This window comes from Leopardus geoffroyi, chromosome B1, assembly GCF_018350155.1.
Source record: "Leopardus geoffroyi isolate Oge1 chromosome B1, O.geoffroyi_Oge1_pat1.0, whole genome shotgun sequence".
Classification (NCBI taxonomy): Eukaryota; Metazoa; Chordata; class Mammalia; order Carnivora; family Felidae; genus Leopardus; species Leopardus geoffroyi.
In genome coordinates, this window is record NC_059327.1 from 107620403 (window position 1) to 107642166 (window position 21764).

Here is a 21764-nt window from a genome sequence, read left to right on the forward strand (position 1 = left end):
GAAGATGACAACTATTTTCTTAGTGTTGAGCTAAGGATCAAAAATCTTACAAGTAGAAATGGTAACATGGACCTATTAAATAAGACCCAATAACCCAAAAGATGGAGGGCATGGAAGATTCTTCATTTACTAAGGAAACAAGAGAAAGGCTATTGGTTTGGTATGGAGGAGAATAGTCATCACTGAGAATCTGACTCAGTATTGTCAACTGCTGTTTGGGATTTATAGTAAAAAATACTGTGAACAAGTTTTCCTAATACCAGTGTGGGTAATAGGTCTCAGGTTTCATCATCTAATTTATCAAAAACAAGGCAATGAAATTTCTATATAATCTGCAGTATCCTAATGGCAAGTAGAGGAGCATGATCTACAGGGTTATATTAATACAGCTAATCATGGTCTTTTTGGTATAAGATAGTGGGTCAGTTCAAAAGACTACTGTTTTTTTTTTTTTTTTTTTTTACATAATAAACAAATCAAGTGTGGAATAGCATAAGGGTCCTATCAGCTGCCCCAAAGGAAAGTAAAAATCTTTCACCCACCTTTGATCCTTAGCCAGTTCTGGGACACAAAACACATAAATAAAGAAAAGGTCATCTCCCTCTGGAGAAGTATGCAATGTCAGAGCAAGTGTAGCAATTGCCTTTTCCAGAGGGTGATTTGCCCACTTTATGTTGGAAAAATGGGAATTCTAAGATTTTTTTTACAACTATTAAATAAAGTATCTGAGCTAACACTGGACCTTGTATTAGAGTGGAGCATAGAGAAGAAATAGGAGTCCTGGCGCTGGATGTCTATAGTGGATCAAATAGGTACAAACACACCCAGTGTTCATTCTTTTCTTAAAAGCATAAATTGAGTTGGAAACACTTAGGTGTGACTGAAGTCTCATATTGGTTCTTTATCTTCTGGAGTAAGGAACTATCATGGTAGCAAAGGCAAAGTGGAAGAGCCTAAAGCAGCCCACTTGCAACAGCACATACATGAAAATAATCAACAAACAACACTACATTCTAGGATTTATTCCATTCACCAATGGAATAAATCAACATAGCCTATGGTAAGGTTTTTGGTGTGATACTACTGATCCAATCAAATCACCATATAGCCATCAGGAAGAAAGATCAAAAACAGTGAGCATTCTCCTGAGATGAACAAATTTACTTATATATTCCGGTTATTGTCATAGTGGTTTATCTGTGATAGAATTGCTGTTAACAAGTCCAAAAGGACATCTTAAGAAGGTGACCTATATTCCCTTATCACTCTGTCAGCAGATGCCCTCCCTCAGAATGCACTGATGGATGTGTCCTTATGACCAGTTGATGGGGGGGGGGGGGGGTGGAGGGTGGAGAATCCTGTACTTTCCTCATAAGTAAATTTTGTATGTTGGTACAAACAAAAACTTTATTGTTTTATTCCTGTTTTTTTCTTAATTTATCTATTTATTTTGAGTGAGAGGGGAGAGAAAGTGCACAGAGAGAATAAGAATCCCAAGCAGGATCTACACTGTCAGTGCAGAGCCCAATGTAGAGCTTGAACCCATGAACCATGAGATCATGACCTGAGCCAAACCAAGAGTCAGATGCTTAACCCACTGAGCCACCCAGGCACCCTTGATTGTTAATATTCTACAGCTCTATTCAAGGGCAACATTTAAAGACAATGGTTACAAGAAAAAGAAAAAAAAAAAAGAAAAGAGTTATGATTGCAGAAAACTTTAGCGGCCATTTACTTTGTGGAGAGGCCAGTGATCCAAGGGCAGTGATCAATGAGTTTTTTGCTTAAGGCTTTGCACAAAGTAAGGTTGGAGGCATTTTTAACACTTTTCCTAATGTCTCTTAGTAATTATTGACAGTTTCAAAATTATTTTATAATTTACAAAATTCTCTTGCCTACTTTTTGGACAGTTCTGAGCTATAATTTATGCTCCACATTTCTTCTATGGAATCCAAATAAAACTATCCATTACAGAATTTTGTCCCATACTACACTCTTATTGGTTCCTTCACCTTTCTTGTCCTGTTTTCTCTAGTCCTAAAGTGTTTTCTCCTGGGAACAGCTCCTTAATGGTTCAAATGTATGGGAATCTTCATTAAGTAATCGTCTCTGAAACTAACTCTAGCTTGAAATATTACCCATTTAGACTGGTAAATAGGACAATAACAAAGTTAAAAACTTCGTTTTATCAAACACTACTGACAGAGTGAAAGGCATCCAACAAAATGGAAGAAGAAAATAATCACAGTACATCTATCTGACAAATGACTTTTGATAGGGAAAAAATACACTGTTTAAATCAACAAGAAGACAGAACATCCTATGAAAATATGCCATAAAATTAGACAGTACAAAGGAGCTCTCAGAATGCCCAATTAAAATGGAAAGAATGCTCAATATATTCAGGGTAATATAAATTAAATTCATAATGAGATGCTCTTGTATTTTCACTACATTTCACTCTAAGTGGAAAATTGTAGAATATACTGAAGTTTTGCAAGAACATGAAAAAACAGAAACTTTTATACTCTGCACATAAAATTGGTACACCCATTTGGAAAAGTGGAAGTATTTACTAAAGCAATAATAAAAATTCTGAAATTAATGAAAAATAGTAAGTTGGTAAGAAAAAAAAATGTTTGATCACACAAATTTATCCCAACAAAGATTGTTCTACTGATTTTGTACTGTGTTAAGTTCAAAGGGAGAATTAAATTACTGATAATAATAGCATATAAGGAAGGAGTTAAAAATTTTTGAATATTCTAAATTATCAGGAAGACATGTGAGTGAAAAATCGATGTTTTAAAGTAAATTTAAATGTAAATGGTAAAACTTTCTTATTTTTTATTTAAATTCAAGTTAGTTAACATACAGTGTAGTCTTGGCTTCAGGAGTAGAACCCAGTGATTCATTTCTTACCTGACACCAAGTGCTCATCCCAAAAAGTGCCCTCCTTAACGCCCATCACCCATTTAACCCATCCCCTCACCCTCCGCCCCTCCAGGAATTTTCAGTTTGTTATCTGTATTTAAAGAGAAATTATAAAATTTATTATTAGGGGGAAATAACAAGAAAGAAACATAAAAATTAACTTTCATTTAATCTCATTGATAGCAAGAACAAGAAAAAACTAGATAAAATAAATATATAATGATAGTAAGAGTCCATGTATATCAATAATCACAATATTATAAATGGAATACATTTATAATTTAAGAGACAGATGGTAAGATGTTTCAAAATATAGTCTAACAGTATATAATATTAAAAGAAACATACATTAGGAAACCAACAAAACAAAAAGGCAATCTAATTGAATGGGGAAAAAATATTTGCAAATAATGTAATCGATAAGGGTCTACCATCTAAAATAAATGAAGAGCTCACACAGCCGAATATCATAAAGACAAACAATCCAATTTAAAAATGGGTAGAGGGCCTGAATTGACATTTTGCCAAAAAAGACATACCAATGGCCAACGACACATGAAAATATGCCCAATATCAGTAATGCAAAACAAAACTAAACTGGATATCACCTCATACCTGTCAGAATGGCTAGTATCAAAAAGACAAAAAGTAAGTGTTGGCAAGGATGTGGAGAAAAGTGAATCCCTGTACAGTGCTGGTGGAAATGCAAAATGCTGCAACCCTTATAGAAAACAGTTTGAAAGTTTCTGAAAAGATTAGAAATATAATCAATTATATGATCCAGCAATTAAACTTCTGGGTATTTATCTGAAGAAAGCAAAAACATGAAGTTGAAAAGATATATGCACCCCTAGAATTATTGCAGCATTATTTACAATAACCAAGAAATGGAAGCAGGTCAAGTATCTATTGATAGATGAATGAATTAAGAAGATGTGGAATATACGTACAATGAAATATTACTCAGCAATGAAAAATAAAGAGATCTCATTTGTGACAAAATGGTAGACCTAGAGGATATTATGTTAAGTGAAATAAGTCAGAGAAAGACTAACATTGTATAATTTCACTTAAGTGTGAAATCTAAAAACAAAAGAGCAAAATAAAACAGAAACATAGATATAGAAAACAATCTGGTATTTGCCAGAGCAGAGGGGGATGAGGGGATGGGCAAAAAAAGGAAAGGAAATTAAAAGGTAGAAACTTACTATTATAAAAGAAAGGTGACATGGGGTTGCAATGTACAGCATAGCTAATATAGTTAATAACATTGTAACTATTTTCTACAGTGACAACTGGTAAGTGGATTTATCGTGGGGATCACTTTATAATGTATATAAATGTTGAATCACCGTATTCTACATCTAAAACTAATATAATATTGTATCTCAACTTCAACAATAAAAAGACAAATGCTAAATATAAGAATAGAGAATACTTGGAAAAACCAACCAAAAGAGAAACCAAGATGCCTATATAAAACCTTTTTAAAAAATATTTTGGATAAATAGATTGAAAGGATCATTTCAAAAAGAATAATTTTAAACTTGCGTGTAATAAATATGACTTATCTCTTGAATTAAATGCCAACAAATACCTAAAGAATTACTCAGATATCGTAGAAAATAAATGATAAAATTCATGTGTTCGTGCAAGAGCCTTTTTCCTAAAGAAGAAATGAGAGAGAACATTCCTAACAGCATGATTTTTATTACATCTCTGTTAATAAGTTAAGTGTGGTACTGATGCATGGAAAGAGCCCGGAAGCAAATTAGCAGTATACGAAAAAATCATGTAACACAGTGCTTTTGAATAACAGTGAGACAAGAATAGTGATTCAATAAATGGTGTATAACAGAAAAATATATAGGCAAGAGTTTAAAATGTTTAGGAAAAAAAAAAACACCAGAAGCTCTAGACTCATGAAAGATAATGCTAAAGTACAAACAGCAAAAACCACAAATAGGAAATATTGATAAATTAGCTTACTTTTCTATTATACACTACGAGAGAGAAGACATGAGGATCATAGAGTTAAGATGTTTGCAATATATGAAATATGTATGTAAATACATAAACATATATAGGTATCAGGACAAACAACATAAGCATACATATATGCTAACAATTCTAAAACTCAAATGGAAAACAGACAAATCAGGCTTAAGCTATGAATAAATAACACAAAAAGAAATTTGGATAAATGATAACTTTAAATATGTGTTAAGCCTCTCTAGTAAGAAGTAAACTGAAAATTAAAACTAAAGTGAGACAATATTTTACACTTATAAAACTGACAAACTTAATGTCTGAAAACATTAAGACACAATTTAGCAAAATGTACTAAAATTTAACATGTGCATAAATACACATATATTAAATACAAAAATCAGTCTTCAATTTACATACCCACCATAATTCTCATAAAGCATAAATGAGGAGATGCAATATTATAGTATTAATGGCATTGTTTCAAATTGAAAAAAACATTTTTTTTGAACCAAGATGGTGAAGTAGAAAATCCTGCACTCACTTCTCCCATAGACACACCAAAACTACAACTACACGTGGAACACTTCTCTCTGAAAACAACCTAAAGACTAGCAGAACAGCTCAACCACTAATAAAGTCATAAAGAAAAAGCCACATTGAAACAAGGAGGAGGGGCAAAGAAGCAGTCTGGTCAGGACCCACATCCCCAGTGCTGTGAGCCACAAATGAGAGGGATGGCACAAATGTGAAGGTCCTTCTTGAGCAGTTAGAGGCTTAAGCTCTACCTCAGGCATCCACACCCTGGGGCCCTGCACCAAGACAAGCCCTCATAATGTCTACTTTTGAAAATTCAGTCTGGCTTAACTCTAGGAAAGCTGGAGGACTAAGGGAAACTGAAACTTTGCTCTTACAGAGTGGATGCATAAACTGATTTTCTCTGAGACCCAGAACAAAGGCAGCTGGCTGAAAAGCACCAGGGCCATATATGGAAATTTACTGACTTATTTTAGGGCTTGTACTAGAGGGGCAGGGATCTAGAGGAACTTTCTCCAGGACTGGAAGTTCAGGAGAGTGTCATTTTTCTTACTTTCCTTCTACTTATTTTGTCCTGCACCGATGGGCTCCATTTCTGGTACTCTCCATCTACCTTGCTAGCAACTGCTCACCCCCACCCCACTCTGATGTTCCCCTGCAGACCCACCCAGGCCAATCTGCCTATTCTAGCAGATACTCCTCAACAGTGTCTCCTAGCATGCCACTCCAGTCAAAACTGGTACACCATCAAAGTGGCCCCCACCCAAGAGGTACCAGCCCCAACTGCCAGTGCACCAATGATAGTCACAGCCAGGTCACACAGCCATTCACACCGGGGCCTGGCCCTGCCCACCAGAACATTCACAGAAGTCACTTCCCAGCCACAAGAGGGAGACAGAGGCAACCAACAGAGTGTATATCCTACAAAACTATGGTAATTAAAACAGTGCTGCCACAGAAACAAACACATAGATCAATGAAATAGAATCGAAAGCCCAAAACTAAATTCATACTTATATGGTCTAATTTATATATGACAAAAGAGGCAAATACATTCAATGGGGAAAAGATAGTCTGTCCAATAAACAATTGGGGGGAAACTGGACAACTACATACAAAAGAATGGAATTGGACCACTTTATTATACCATATACAAAATAAATTCCAAATGAATTAAACACCTAAATATGAAATCTGAAACCATAAAACTCTTAAAAGAAAGTATCTTAGCAATATTGTCTTGGATCTGTCTCCTCAAGCAAGAGTAACAAAAGCAAATACATACAATTGGAACTATTTTAAACTATAAAACTTTTGCACAGCAAAGGTAACTATCAACAAACTGAAAAGACAACCTACTAAGTGGAAGAATATTTGAAAATGAAATATATGGGGTTAATATCCAAAATATATGAAGAAGTCACACAACTCAACACCCAAAAACCAAACAATTCAATTTGAAAAATGGGAAGAGGCCCTGAGTTGACATTTTCCCAAGATGAAATAGAGATGGCCAACAGACACATGGAAAGATGCTCAACGTCACTCATCATCAGGGAAATGCAAATCAAAACCACAATAAGATGCCACTTCACACCTGTCAGAATGGCTAGTCTCAAAAGACAAGACATTACAAGTGCTGGTGAGGATGTGGAGGAAAGGGATCCCTTATGCCCTTTCCGTGGGAATGTAAAGTGGTATAGCTCCTATGAAAAACGGTATGGAGGATTCTCAAAAAATTAAAAATAGAGGTGCCACTGGTCCCGCAATTTCACTTTGGGTATTTTTCTGAAGAAAACAAAACACTTATTCAAAAGATACATGCATTCCTGTGTTCACTGCAGTATTACTTATAATAGCTAAAATATGAAAGCAACCTGTGTTCAATGATCAATGAATGGATAGATATGGTATATTTATATAAAAAGGAATATTACTCAACTACTAAAAATAAAGACTGCCATTCATAACAACCTCTAGGATGTACCTAGAGAGTATTATGCTAAGTAAAATTTGTCAGATAGAAAAAGACAAATACTGTATGATTTCACTTATATGTGGAATCTAAAAAACAAAACAAATGAACAAACAAGAAAGGAACAGATTTTTAAATACAGAGAACAAACTGGTGGTTGCCAGCAGGGAAAGGGGTGGGGAAATGGGTGAAATACATGAAGGGAATTAAGAGGTACAAACTCACACTTATGAAATCAATAAGTCACAGGGATGTAAATTACAGCATAGGGAACATGATCAGTAATATTGTAATAAATTTATAGTGATAGATGGTAACTAAACTTATGATGATCATTTTATAATGTATATAAATATCAAATTGCTGTGTTTTACACTAGAAACTAATATAATATTGTATGTCACCTGTACTTCAATAAAAAATAAAAATGAAAAAGAAATGAGGTAAATTATGAAAAAAAGTCAAATAAATTATACCAAGATAAAATGGAATACTATTTATCATTAAAAATAATCAATATTATCACCAAGTCACATGATTTACCTAAATATGATTTTTTTTTAAATGTTAAAGGAAAGTTCATATGAAGTAACAGTTATAAAGAAATTAGGGGCACCTGGGTGGCTCAGTCAGTTAAGCGTCCGACTTCAGCTCAGGTCATGATCTCACGATCCGTGAGTTTGAGCCCTGCCTCGGGCTCTGTGCTGACAGCTCAGAGCCTGGAGCCCGCCTCAGATTCTGTGTCTCCCTCTCTCTCTGCCCCTCCCCTGCTCATGCTCTGTCTCTCTCTGTCTCAAAAATAAAATAAAAGCATTAAAAAATTTTTTTTCAAAGAAATTAGAACATGAAAAATGATAGCATATATTAATAGGAATTATTCATCCTGGATTAGGAATTATTACTGAGCCTGGGTGGCTCAGTCAGTGACTCTTGATTTCTGCTCAGGTCATAATCTCCCAGTTCATAAATTCAAGCCCCACGTTGGGCTCAATTCTGTCAGGGCAGAGACTGCTTGGAATTCTCTCTCTCTCCCTCTCTTCCTGCACTTCTCACATGCTCTCACAGGTGCTCTCTTTCCCTCTCTCAAAATAAATAATCACTAAAAAAAGAATAATAAAAATAAGAATTATAATTAAAAATATTTTAGGTGAAGTTTAATGTTTACTTTATTTATTTTGAAAGAGAGAGAAAGAGAGATCACATGTGTGAGCAGGATAAAGGCAGAGCCAGAGGGCAAGAGAGAATCCCAAACAGGCTACAAGCTCAGCATGGAGTCCAATGAGAGGCCAATCCCACAACCATGAGATCATGACCTGAGCTGAAATCAAGGGTTGGCAGCTCAACGGACTAAGCCATCAAGCACCCCTAGAATTATTCTTTATGTAGTTAAACAAAAGCATTTAATATGGAGGCAAAGATGGAAAGGTAATCTTTAATATGGAGACAAAAAGCATTTAATATGGAGGCAAAGATGGAAAGGTAATCTCCATGATACATGGAGATTTTAACTATAAAAAGCGCCATATTTTTACTTGGGTAGTATGTATAACATTAATTACAATATTCTTTAATTTCATGTGTTTGAAATTTTTCATGAGTTCAAAATAAATAACTATAGAGTGATGATAAAAATTTCAAATAATTTAATAGGTATACAATTTATAAACATAGGATTGAAGAGATATTAACCTTTGTATTACCACTGAATTAATAGGTATATGTTGCAATTTATGTATCATTTACTCATAGATTATACCTATAAGAAAAAAAGATATTTTGTGGGGAAGGGTAAGATAAACTGCTTTAAATATTTTTTTTTAATTTTTTTTTTCAATATATGAAATTTATTGTCAAATTGGTTTCCATACAACACCCAGTGCTCATCCCAAAAGGTGCCCTCCTCAATACCCATCACCCACCCTCACCTCCCTCCCACCCCCCATAAACCCTCAGTTTGTTCTCAGTTTTTAAGAGTCTCTTATGCTTTGGCTCTCTCAACTCTAACCTCTTTTTTTTTTTTCCTTCCCCTCCCCCATGGGTTTCTGTTAAGTTTCTCAGGATCCACATAATAGTGAAAACATATGGTATCTGTCTTTCTCTGTATGGCTTATTTCACTTAGCATCACACTCTCCAGTTCCATCCACGTTGCTACAAAGGGCCATATTTCGTTCTTTCTCATTGCCACGTAGTACTCCATTGTGTATATAAACCACAATTTCTTTATCCATTCATCAGTTGATGGACATTTAGGCTCTTTCCATAATTTGGCTATTGTTGAGAGTTTTGCTATAAACATTGGGGTACAAGTGCCCCTATGCATCAGTACTCCTGTATCCCTTGGATAAATTCCTAGCAGTGCTATCGCTGGGTCATAGGGTAGGTCTATTTTTAATTTTCTGAGGAACCTCCACACTGCTTTCCAGAGTGGCTGCACCAATTTGCATTCCCACCAACAGTGCAAGAGGGTCCCCATTTCTCCACATCCTCTCCAGCATCTATAGTCTCCTGATTTGCTCATTTTGGCCACTCAACTGGCGTGAGGTGATATCTGAGTGTGGTTTTGATATGTATTTCCCTGATGAGGAGCGACGTTGAGCATCTTTTCGTGTGCCTGTTGGCCATCCAGATGTCTTCTTTAGAGAAGTATCTATTCATGTTTTCTGCCCATTTCTTCATGGGTTATTTGTTTTTCGGGTGTGGAGTTTGGTGAGCTCTTTATAGATTTTGGATACTAGCCCTTTGTCCGATATGTCATTTGCAAATATCTTTTCCCATTCCGTTGGTTGCCTTTTAGTTTTGTTGGTTGTTTCCTTTGCTGTGCAGAAGTTTTTTATCTTCATAAGGTCCCAGTAGTTCATTTTTGCTTTTAATTCCCTTGCCTTTGGGGATGTGTCGAGTAAGAGACTGCTACGGCCGAGGTCAGAGAGGTCTTTTCCTGCTTTCTCCTCTAAGGTTTTGATGGTTTCCTGTCTCACATTCAGGTCCTTTATCCATTTTGAGTTTATTTTTGTGAAGGGTGTGAGAAAGTGGTCTAGTTTCAACCTTCTGCATGTTGCTGTCCAGTTCTCCCAGCACCATTTGTTAAAGAGACTGTCTTTTTTCCATTGGATGTTCTTTCCTGCTTTGTCAGAGATTAGTTGGCCATACGTTTGTGGGTTTAGTTCTGGTGTTTCTATTCTATTCCATTGGTCTATGTGTCTGTTTTTGTGCCAATACCATACTGTCTTGATGATTACAGCTTTGCAGTAGAGGCTAAAGTCTGGGATTGTGGTGCCTCCTGCTTTGGTCTTCTTCTTCAAATGTTACTTTGGCTATTCGGGGCCTTTTGTGGTTCCATATGAATTTTAGGATTGCTTGTTCTAGTTTCGAGAAGAATGCTGGTGCAATTTTGATTGGGATCGCATTGAATGTGTAGATAGCTTTGGGTAGTATTGACATTTTGACAATATTTATTCTTCCAATCCATGAGCTCGGAATGTTTTTCCATTTCTTTATATCTTCTTCAATTTCCTTCATAAGCTTTCTATAGTTTTCAGCATACAGATCTTGCACATCTTTGGTTAGATTTATCCCTAGGTATTTTATGCTTCTTGGTGCAATTGTGAATGGGATCAGTTTCTTGATTTGTCTTTCTGTTGCTTCATTGTTAGTGTATAAGAATGCAACTGATTTCTGTACATTGATTTTGTATCCTGCAACTTTGCTCATTTCATGTATCAGTTCTAGCAGACTTTTGGTGGAGTCTATCGGATTTTCCATGTATAGTATCATGTCATCTGCAAAAAGCGAAAGCTTGACTTCATCTTTGCCAATTTTGATTCCTTTGATTTCCTTTTGTTGTCTGATTGCTGATGCTAGAACTTCCAACACTATGCTAAACAACAGCGGTGAGAGTGGACATCCCTGTCGTGTTCCTGATCTCAGAGAAAAGCTCTCAGTTTTTCCCCATTGAGGATGATATTAGCTGTGGGCTTTTCATAAATGGCTTTTATGATGTTTAAGTATGTTCCTTCTATCCCGACTTTCTCAAGAGTTTTTATTAAGAAAGGGTGCTGAATTTTGTTAAAGGCCTTTTCTGCATCGATTGACAGGATCATATGGTTCTTCTCTTTTTTTTTGTTAATGTGATGTATCACGTTGATTGATTTGCGAATGTTGAAGCAGCCCTGCATCCCAGGAATGAATTCCACTGGATCATGGTGAATAATTCTTTTTATATGCCGTTGAATTCGATTTGCTAGTATCTTATTGAGAATTTTTGCATCCATACTCATCAGGGATATTGGCCTGTAGTTCTCTTTTTTTACTGGGTCTCTGTCTGGTTTAGGAATCAAAGTAATACTGGCTTCATAGAATGAGTCTGGAAGTTTTCCTTCCCATTCTATTTCTTGGAATAGCTTGAGAAGGATAGGTATTACCTCTGCTTTAAACGTCTGGTAGAACTCCCCTGGGAAGCCATCTGGTTCTGGACTCTTATTTGTTGGGAGATTTTTGATAACCAATTCAATTTCTTCGCTGGTTATGGGTCTGTTCAAGCTTTCTATTTCCTCCTGATTGAGTTTTGGAAGAGTGTGGGTGTTTAGGAATTCGTCCATTTCTTCCAGGTAGTCCAGTTTGTTGGCATATAATTTTTCATAGTATTCCCTGATAATTGCTTGTATCTCTGAGGGAGTGGTTGTCATAATTCCATTTTCATTCATGATTTTATCTATTTGGGTCATCTCCCTTTTCTTTTTGAGAAGCCTGACTAGAGATTTGTCAATTTTGTTTATTTTTTAAAAAAACCAACTCTTGGTTTCGTTGATCTGCTCTACAGTTTTTTTAGATTCTATATTGTTTATTTCTGCTCTGATATTTATTATTTCTCTTCTTCTGCTGGGTTTAGGCTGCCTATGCTGTTCTGCTTCTATTTCCTTTAGGTATGCTGTTAGATTTTGTATTTGGGATTTTTCTTGTTTCTTGAGATAGGCCTGGATTGCGATGTATTTTCCTCTCAGGACTGCCTTTGCTGCATCCCAAAATGTTTGGATTGTTGTATTTTCATTTTCGTTTGTTTCCATATATTTTTTAATTTCTTCTCTAATTGCCTGGTTGACCCACTCATTCTTTAGTAGGGTGTTCTTTAACCCCCATGCTTTGGGAGGTTTTCCAGACTTTTTCAAGCTTCATAGCATTGTGTTCTGAAAGTATGCATGGTATGATTTCAATTCTTGTATACTTATGAGGTGCTGTTTTGTGACCCAGTATATGATCTATCTTGGAGAATGTTCCATGTGAGCACGAGAAGAAAGTATATTCTGTTGCTTTGGGATGCAGAGTTCTAAATATATCTGTCAAGTCCATCTGATCCAATGTGTCATTCAGGGCCCTTGTTTCTTTATTGACCATGTGTCTAGATGATCTATCCATTTCTGTAAGTGGATTATTAAAGTCCCCTGCAATTACCACATTCTTATCAATAAGGTTGCTTATGTTTATGAGTAGTTGTTTTATATATTTGGGGGCTCCGGTATTCGGCGCATAGACATTTATAATTGTTAGCTCTTCCTGATGGATAGACCCTGTAACTATTATATAATGCCCTTCTTCATCTCTTGTTACAGCCTTTAATTTAAAGTCTAGTTTATCTGATATAAGTATGGCTACTCCAGCTTTCTTTTGGCTTCCATTAGCATGATAAATAGTTCTCCATCCCCTCACTCTCAATCTGAAGGTGTCCTCAGGTCTAAAATGAGTCTCTTGTAGACAGCAAATAGATGGGTCTTGTTTTTGTATCCATTCTGATACCCTATGTCTTTTGGTTGGTGCATTTAATCCATTTACATTCAGTGTTATTATAGAAAGATACGGGTTTAGAGTCATTGTGATGTCTGTATGTTTTATGCTTGTAGTGTTGTCTCTGGTACTTTGTCTCACAGGGTCCCCCTTAGGATCTCTTGTAGGGCTGGTTTAGTGGTGACGAATTCCTTCAGTTTTTGTTTGTTTGGGAAGACCTTTATCTCTCCTTCTATTCTAAATGACAGACTTGCTGGATAAAGGATTCTCAGCTGCATATCTTTTCTGTTCAACACATTGAAGGTCTCCTGGCAATCCTTTCTGGCCTGCCAAGTTTCAAAAGAGAGATCAGTCGTGAGTCTCATAGGTCTCCCTTTATATGTTAGGGCACATTTATCCCTTGCTGCTTTCAGAATTTTCTCTTTATCCTTGTATTTTGCCAGTTTCACTATGATATGTCGTGCAGAAGGTCGATTCAAGTTCCGTCTGAGGGGAGTTCTCTGTGCCTCTTGGATTTCAATGCCTTTTTCCTTCCCCAGTTCAGGGAAGTTCTCAGCTCTTATTTCTTCAAGTACCCCTTCAGCACCTTTCCCTCTCTCTTCCTCCTCTGGGATACCAATTATGCGTATATTATTTCTTTTTAGTGTATCACTTAGTTCTCTAATTTTCCCTCATACTCCTGGATTTTTTTATCTCTCTTTCTCTCAGCTTCCTCTTTTTCCATAATTTTATCTTCTAGTTCACCTATTCTCTCCTCTGCCTCTTCAATCTGAGCCGTGGTCGTTTCCCTTTTATTTTGCATCTCGGTTACAGCGTTTTTCAGCTCCACCTGACTATTCCTTACTCCCTTGATCTCTGTAGCGAGAGATTCTCTGCTGTCCTCTATACTGTTTTCAAGCTCAGCGATTAATTTTATGACTATTATTCTAAATTCACTTTCTGTTATATTATTTAAATCCTTTTTGATCAGTTCATTAGCTGTTGTTATTTCCTGGAGATTCTTTTGAGGGGAATTCTTCCGTTTGGTCATTTTGGATAGTCCCTGGAGTAGTGAGGACCTGGAGGGCACTTCCCTTGTGCTGTGGTGTATAACTGGAGTTGGTGGGCGGGCCACAGTCAGACCTGATGTCTGCCCCCAGCCCACGGCTGGGGCCATAGTGAGACTGGTGTGTGCCTTCTCTTCCCCTCTTCTAGGGGCGGGATTCACTGTGGGGTGGCGTGGCCCATCTGGGCTACTTGCACACTGCCAGGCTTGTGGTGCTGTGGATCTGGCGTATTAGCTGGGGTGGGTAGGCAAGGTGCACAGGGGTAGGAGGGGCAGGCTTAGCTCGCTTCTCCTTAGGTAATCCACTTCAGGAGGGGCCCTGTGGCAGCGGGAGGGAGTCAGACCCCCCGCAGGGCTGGATCCGCAGAAGCACAGTTGGGTGTTTGCGCGGAGCAAGCAAGTTCCCTAGCAGGAACTGGTTTCCTTTGGGATTTTGGCTGGGGGATGGGCGAGGGAGATGGCGCTGGCGAGCCCCTTTGTTCCCCTCCAAACTGAGCGCTGTCGTCCGGGGCTCAGCAACTCTCCCTCCCGTTGTCCTCCAGCTCTCCCATTGTCTGAGCAGAGCTGTTAGCTTCCAGAAGTCAAGTCCCTCTTGCTGTCGGAACACACTCCGTCTGGCCCCTCCGCTTTTGCAAGCCAGACTCGGGGGCTCTGCTTGGCCAGCGGGCCGCCCCTCCGCCCCAGCTCCCTCCCGCCAGTCTGTGCAGTGCCACTGCCTCCCCGCCCTTCCTACCCTCTTTCGTGGGCCTGTTGTCTGTGCTTGGCCTTAAATATTTAAATAAAAGAATATTGCAGGCTATACCAAAGAGAAATTTATAAGTAAATGAGATATTCTGCTATGTCCTAACTCTAGAAATAAAAGGTATGTATTAAGATGTATATAAATGCAATAAAAATAAGAAAATAGCACACATGTACATGTAATAGAATGACCACAAGTACACCATAAATATTCATTAAAAACTTGCCCAGATATCTAATTTTTGTGCTCTCAAATAACAATGTAAATTACTGAAGAATATTAAAGTAGGAAAACTCCTGCATATGACTTTCACAATGTACAGTTTTAATGATTTCGCTGACCTGTGCATATTAAAGACAGACACCAAAACTTACTACAGAATATCCCCCCATCAAAAATAATATTGAACCATGGAAATTTAATAAAATAACCCTGAAAAGAATCCTCTAACTCCCAGTTTGGAGGAGCTCAGGGTCCAGCTTGGAAAGCAGATGTAAAGAAGTACACTTGGAAACTCTTCCTTTACTGTGGTCAACCTCTTGGCCAGCTGCCCCCAGAAAAGCACCACGCATGCACAGTGCTAGCAAACAGAGAGGCACGGCCTAGTCAGCATCTGTCTGGCTTTGTATAACTTCTCTCCCCATGAAGGAGGCCAGGCACATCCACACTCTGTGTCTGACTTTGAGCAAGGAGAAACAGAAAAATGAATACGCAGACCTGGTTTCAATCCTAGTTACTTCTGTACACACCCAGAAGCATCTGCAGAGATGCTCCAGTTCTATATTCATAGGGTTTGGGCCACTGTAAAGTAAATACACATCTAGTAGCCTACTGGGACTTTACGTCTTAGCATAAAATAATCTGAGTGTTAAAGTAGCCAGAAGAACCAAGGCATATCTGCCCAAGTGGTGTTTGGGAAAATAACTTGCCTGGGGAAATGGAGAGAATCCTCATTTGGTGGGGGGGGGGGGGGGGCATCTCTAGCTAGAATCTTATCAAGTTACCTACTTTATATATAGTATATTCATATGCACACACACACACACACATATATACACAATATGTATATACAATTATTATTACAGTTTTAGTTATATTTGTTACAAATAAACAGCTCATTATTGGTAAAATCAAAATTACTGTTATAGTTCTAGTTTTATAATATACAACGAAACATGAAATGACTCAAACATAAACATAACACACCTCATAGCACTCCTTCCAAAAGTCTTATTGAATCGACAATGAAAATATAAATAAAGTAACAGTTCTAAAGAAGGAAAAAAAACTGTAAGTAAATAGGGGAGCCTGAGTGGCTCGGTCGGGTAAGCCTCTGACTTTGGCTCAGGTCATGATCTCACGATTCGTGAGTTCGAGCCCCACATTGGGATCTGTGCTGACAGCTCGGAGCCTGGAGGCTGCTTTGGACTCTGCCTCCCTCTTTCTGCCCCTCCCCGACTCATGTTCTGTCTCTCTCTCTCTCTCTCTCTCAAAAACAAATAAACATTAATAACAACAGAAAAAAAAAAAAGAAACCTATCAATTAGTCAATTATTTGGGCTTTTCCTAGAAAGCAGGGATTAGATTGCCATAAAAGGTAGAGTAGAGGTACCGTATTTTAAGTTTCTGAAATGATAAGAGCAGGGTTTTTCCTCCTGTGGAACTCATGCAAATTTCCATGTTACAAAACTGACATGGACCTAAGGCCCTTAGGATAATTATCATTGTCAAATGATAAAGTCAATTATTTCCTAATGAACAAATTTCCAGTGTTGTTTTGGTCCTTCCTTCTCCCAATGAATATACAACATCTGTCAGAAATGATGTGCCATTTAATAAAAGCTTAAATAACTATTTTTTTAATAAAGTAAACACTGTCCATTATAACGTTGCCAGAAGGAAAACCAGCAAAAAGTGTCTATCAATGGAGGAAGTGGGATAAAAGTAAAGTGGCTTTGCCAAAAATAAAGGGCAGCCAGCTCCTCTAATTTCCAGAGAATATTAATAAATATTTACACAGACCCCAAAATCAGTACTGTTATTCATCAGCAGGAGGCAGTCAAAGAAAGAGGCATATAAAACTGCAGAGAAAACTTACCTGTCTATTCAGTGACCCTCAACTTTGGCCGAAACTTTGGAGTCAAGTGGAAGAATTATAAAATTACTGATGCCTGGAGATTGTGATTTACCTTGTGTTACGTGCAGCTTGGGCATTGCTTTTTTTTTTTTTTTTTTTTTTTAAATGCTCCAAGTGATTCTAATTTACAGTCAGTTTTTTGATAAATGTTGGTCTATTAATATACCTATTAGAATCATTTCATCTATAACAGAAAATGCAAATAATAAGTGTATTGTATCAAAAAAAAAAACAAAAAACAAAAACCCAGGATATTCCTAAGTAGAGCAGGGTTTGGTCAATTCAGTGACTCAAGGGTGTCTTCAAATACTGCCTGCTTTGTCCCTTTACCATCTTCCATAATGCCATCTCCTTTTATGGTCAGAGGAGAGTTTAGCTGCTACATTCCCACATATCAATGCCCAAAGATAGAAAATGCTTCCTTCCTCTGATTTCATTTCTTCTTTAAGGGTGACATAATGTTTTCCAAAAGCTAAAATTGGGTCACTGCTTACTTCTGAATTAACCACTAACAAGAGGTAACTCATTCTAATTACTCTCGACCAAACAGGATTTACTTAAAAGATTTGGGACTAAGGTAGACAGAGGAACAACTGCTCACACACTGGAAACTGCTTTTTTAAAATCTCCTAGGGGCACCTGGGTGGCTCAGTCAGTTAAGCATCTGACTTCAGCTCAGGTCATGATCTCGTGGTTTGTGAGTTCTAGCCCCATTGGGCTCTCTGCTGTCAGCACACAGGCTGCTTCGGATCCTCTGTCCCCCTCTCTCTGCCCCTCTCCCATTCATTCTCTGTCTCAAATAAATTTTTTAAAAAGGTGAATCTCTATGCAATGATTTGAACCCTGTTTGCACCTTGTAAAAGAATAAAAACAAAATAAAACTCGTCCTTTTATTATTTCTTTTCAAACTTTTATAGCTCCCTTTCCTACACCATAAACTTTCTTTTAGTAACTCACATTTGAGGATTTTCAAAAAGCATTACGTATAGTTTTAAAAATGGAATTCTTTTTGTTGAAATGTCTGCAGGTGAAAAAGTGTAACTGACTCTAGTTATTCATAGAATTAAACTGATGGAGGCTGAAATACCAAGGCATATGTAATACTTGATTACTGGCTTGCTCCCCCACCTACTTCAAATTTTTCCTAATCAATATATATCACTCTTTTAACCAGTTAGAACCATTTCTAAGAGAATCAGGTGACATCTTCAGGGAAAATAAACTTACGAAAATCTTGTTCCCTCAGAAAGTAGCTTTCAGTTGTAGTATGTTTGATACTTTCAGAATGCATCATTATTGTTATCTGGGGACAGAGTTGCTATTAAAATAACATAAATTGCAATAATATAAACAGCCAGGGGTGACTGTGTACCTCAGTTGGTTGAGCATCCCGCTCTTGATTTCCACTCAGGTCACAATCTCACATCAGTGAGACTGAGCCCTTCATCAGACTCTGCACTGGGCATGGAGCCTGCTTAGATTCACACCCTCCCTCTGCCCCTCTTCTGCAGTCAATCAATCAATCAAGCAATCAATAAGCAGGCAAGCCCAAAGTGTTAATACACACTTTTATGTTCTTCAAGTTACCATAGTTCACGAAATAACTGAATGTCTATGTTTCTATATGCAGCTTTGTAATAGAACACCAGCTCTTTGATACAAAGATTAGTGGGATACAGACTACAAAAACTTAGGAGCAGTTTTTGGCAGAACCTCCCCCACCCCTGATACCACCACTGCAGAAACATTAGGTAAGAGCCTATAAGTTTTCCTGATTGTTTGGAAGCAGGGGTTCTTTAGAGAGCTTCTCTAAGGAGAGAAATGTATCAGATGCATTTGGCAGGAATGTAAGACCAGTCGACAGAACTATGTCCTCAGATTAAAGAAGGCTAAGAAGGATCAACAAGATACTTAGACACACTGATCCAAATAGATGAAAGGCTCACATCTTTGTTTTTAAAGGACCTTAGTTTAGAACAATTTGGCATAGTTAAGAGTATTAGTTCCGTTCAGTGTTAAACTTACTTCACTGAGATCAGCAAACACAAGATGAAGACAATTGTAACTACAAAAGTCGATTTGATATTGAAGTCCCCTTGTATGTTGTGTTCCATGATTCATATGACAGTGAAGTCCCTAGCATTTCCTGGTTTTTGCCTCCAGGCTCTTGTTTCTAGTGTTTGGTTTTTGCTGGTTTGTTTGGTTGGTTGGTTGGCTTGGCTTTTTTTTTTTCCCTTTTCCAGTTTCCAGAGAAATAATTTCTGGGTCTAACAGGAAGGTCATGCATGAAGATGTTTCAAAAAGAAGTTTTGTATCAATATTTCTTGATCACTTGACCATTAATTTTAATAGTCATCTTTTGTGAAAATTAGAAAGGGAAATGTGCCCATCCTCCTGAAAGTATAAAAATAAATGTGATTAAATTTCCTGAAACACTGTCTTATTTTCCTTTTCCTGCAGTTGTAGGATTTTTAAAATGTCATTGTTATTATGTGTGTTGGTAAGAAAGTATTTTATATTATAGTGATTTGTTTGTTTTCATTTTTCTTTTTAATTGTAAAAATAAGATAGGACTACTTTATCATTAAGAGATTCAAACTGTGACACCAAAATAGAGAAAAATGTGTCAGCAAATATAAATGCAAAATCTCACCTCTCTTCTCCCACCAGTTTAGTACCTCCCATGCATTTTCATATGTATCACTTTCTGACATATAGGTTGTTATCTGCTTTAAGTATTTGCTTAGCTACATGATTTGAATACCTTTTCATGTGACAACATATAGGCATAACATGTTTCCAGTTTGTGTGTGTGTGTGTGTGTGTGTGTGTGGTAAAATATACACAAATTTTAACATTTTAACCATTTTTAAGTGTGCAATTCAGTGGCACTGAGTACATTAACATTGTTGCCTGACCATCATCACAATCTATCTCCAGAAATGTTTTGTTTTCTTAAACTGAAATTTTGCAGCCATTAAACTCTAACTTCTTAATCCTCCCTCCCACCCTCCCTCCCTCAGTCCCTGGCAACCACTATTTTATTTTCTGTTTCTATGAATTTGACTACATAAGGTACCTCATCTAAGTGGAACCCTACAACATGTGCCCTTGTGAAGAGGAACAATACAATATTGGTCCGTATACATCTTGGTTGTTTTACTTAGCATAATGTCTTCAGATTCTTAAATATTGTAGCATGAGTTCAAATTTCATCCTTTTTAAAGCTGAATTCCACTTTCTATGCTTACTATATTTAGTTTATCTTTTCATCCACTGATGGACGTTTAGGTTGCTTCTACTTTTTGGCTATTGTGAATAATGCTATGAACATAGGTGTACAAATATCTGTTATAGCCTCTGCTTTCGATTCACTTGGGTGTAACCCCAAAAGTAGAATTGCTGTGGATTACATGGATTCTATGTTTACTTTTTGAAGAATGACCACACCGTTTTCCACAGCAGCTGCACCACTTTTCACTCCTCTTAGCACTCACTGCTATTTGGCATCAAAACACATTGGTGACCCAAGCAAGAACTGCCCTGAGGAACCCAGTTTATTCACAGAACCCTGAGAGACAAAATGTTTCTTTTTTAGGTCACTAAGTATTGGACTGTTTTGTTACAAAGCAATAGGTAACTCCAACAGAAGTTAGTGACCCTAGTGAGATGACGGGACAATTTATATACATGACATTAGGGAATGGGCAGTAATAAAAACTGGAAGCTTCTCAAGGAGGTCATTGGCAAACTACTTAAGGATACTGAGTAAATTATTGATAGAGCGTGGCATGGTTCCCCTACTCTGCAGGGTTCTCTGAAGTGAGGGGTTTTGAAACACAACCTCATCTGAGATAAAACTCTGGAGGGAGGTGCCACCTGGCTGGCTGGTGGCTTGAACATGGACAGGGTAGAGGCAGGGAGTAGACAAAGGCCTGAGACAAAGGAGGGGTGCTTGATTACAGGTGAGTGAGAGGGCAACATTCTTATGCCAGAGACTAGGGAGCCGGGTAGAACCTTTTCCACCTCTCCCACACACACGCACACATGTGCCCGTGCATGTGCCCCACACTGATCCACCCCAGTAAGCTAAGCAGTGCCACCAAGTGGAGAACCAAGCCACTACACCAAACCCTACCCAACCATATGCTGCAAGCACATCCCCTAGGAGAACAGCACAAGTCTTTCTGCCTACTTAATATATGGGCTATAGAGTGCTTCCTAGTTTGAGTTCTAGGGGAAACTGGATATAACCTCATTTGGGTTTCATTTGTTTGCTGGTTCATTTATTCTTTTATTTTGTTTTGTTTTGCTTATGTCTTTAAATTATTTGTTTTTTGTCCCTTCTTTCTTTTTCTTGTATACAGAAAGAGAAAATTTTATTTTTCTTTTTAAATTTTTTTTTAAATTTTTTAAATCTTTTTGCTATGTTTATTTTTTGCAATTTTTTAATTCTATTTCACTTTCTATATTTCATTTTATTCTAATTTATTACATAATTTGTTTTAATTTTGAAATTTATTCTTGCCTTTGTTTTTTTTCTTTTCTTTCTTTCCCTTTTTTCTTACAACAAACAGACCAAAACACGCCTATGATCTAGCTTCCTTTATTTGATTTTTTGTTTGCTTT

At 37.3% G+C, this 21764-nt stretch overlaps 1 long non-coding RNA gene across 1 annotated transcript; it reads left to right on the top strand.

The window, feature by feature from the left end:
- The first annotated feature begins 8703 nt into the window (after positions 1-8703).
- LOC123583121 lies at positions 8704-21521 on the top strand. The gene is made up of 3 exons (XR_006704739.1): positions 8704-8817; positions 18766-18769; positions 21509-21521. It is a non-coding gene; the product is annotated as an uncharacterized LOC123583121 (long non-coding RNA).
- Positions 21522-21764: the final 243 nt, after the last annotated feature.